Source organism: Urocitellus parryii, chromosome 6, assembly GCF_045843805.1.
Source record: "Urocitellus parryii isolate mUroPar1 chromosome 6, mUroPar1.hap1, whole genome shotgun sequence".
NCBI classification, from domain to species: Eukaryota; Metazoa; Chordata; class Mammalia; order Rodentia; family Sciuridae; genus Urocitellus; species Urocitellus parryii.
The window spans coordinates 47,798,005-47,799,324 of NC_135536.1; the positions used below are offsets into that span (position 1 = coordinate 47,798,005).

Sequence of the window (1,320 nt, forward strand, 5' to 3'; positions counted from 1 at the left end):
ATAAAACACATTTAAATCCTTTAGAGGGCAACTTGGAGCTCTTAGATATATGTCATTTGCTTATAGATTATTTTACTTTTATTACTATTATTATCATGATTATTATTATCATCATTATACATTTGCTGATTGTCATGTGCAGAGATTAAAAAAACAGACACTATACATTTAAAATGATGGCAAATAAAAGGCTCTCTTAATATAGTTTCATTTAATCATGTGACATGTCAGTATGTGATGAAATATGTAATTCTTGCATAAGCAATGGAAACTTTCCAAAAATTAACTCTTAAAAGCAATTTTAATTAATTTTATTTTTAAAAAATACACGGCAGCAGTGGAAAGCATTATAATTCTTATCACACATATAGGGCACAATTTTTCATATCTCTGTATATAAAGTATGTTCAGGCCAATTTATGCCTTTATACATGTACTTTGTTTTTTTTTTTGCATTACAATTCTTTTTTTTATTAGTTCATTTCTTTTATTATCTCATACAAATTACTTGAATTCTGGTTTGTTGAAGCAGTAAGTCAGACAACACTTGCCACAATGGTGTCTGTCAAAGTGGCTAGCCATAAAACTCCAGCACCACATTCATTTGAAGGGCACTCACATCGAAGACTGCTAATTTTGCCATTTTCATTCACCTTATAATATTTCAGGATAGCCAACTTAACCTTCTTTTCTTATGCTTATTCTTCTTGGGAGTGGCGTAAGACTTCTTCTTCCTTTTTTTTAAGCACCACCATGAAGCCTCAGCACCAGATGCAAGGTGGACTCCTTCTGAATGTTGTAGTCAGACTCAGTATGTCAATCTTCCAATTGCTTATCAGCAAAGATCAGTCTTTGATGATCAGGAGGAATTCCTTCCTTATTCTGGATCTTGGCCTTTACATTTTCTATAGTATCCTGTTCAACCTCCATTGTAATAGTCTTCTCTGTAAGGGTTTTTACGAAAATCTGCATCTCGCTGTAGTGGTGGTCCCACCATAGATAGCAGGTTGGAAAGCCACATTACAATTTTTAATACATGTATATACCACATTTTTTGTATATCTGTTTGTATATAAAGTATATTGGCACCCAATTCAAGTCTTCATACATGTACTTTGTATAATGATGTCCATCATATTCCACCATCCTTGCCAAACCCCTGCCCCTCCCTTTCCCTCCCTCTCCTCTTCCTTAATTAGACTTCATCTAATCCTCCCATGTTCCCCCTCCCTACCCCACTATGAGTCAGCCTCCTTATATCAGAGAAAACATTCAGCATTTGTTTTTTGGGGATTGGCTGACTTCAGTTAGCATTATCTT

At 34.5% G+C, this 1,320-nt stretch overlaps 1 pseudogene; it reads right to left on the reverse strand.

The window, feature by feature from the left end:
- Positions 1–504: 504 nt before the first annotated feature.
- Positions 505–972, reverse strand: LOC113200649 (ubiquitin-ribosomal protein eS31 fusion protein pseudogene; annotated as a pseudogene).
- Between the last annotated feature and the right edge of the window lie 348 nt (positions 973–1,320).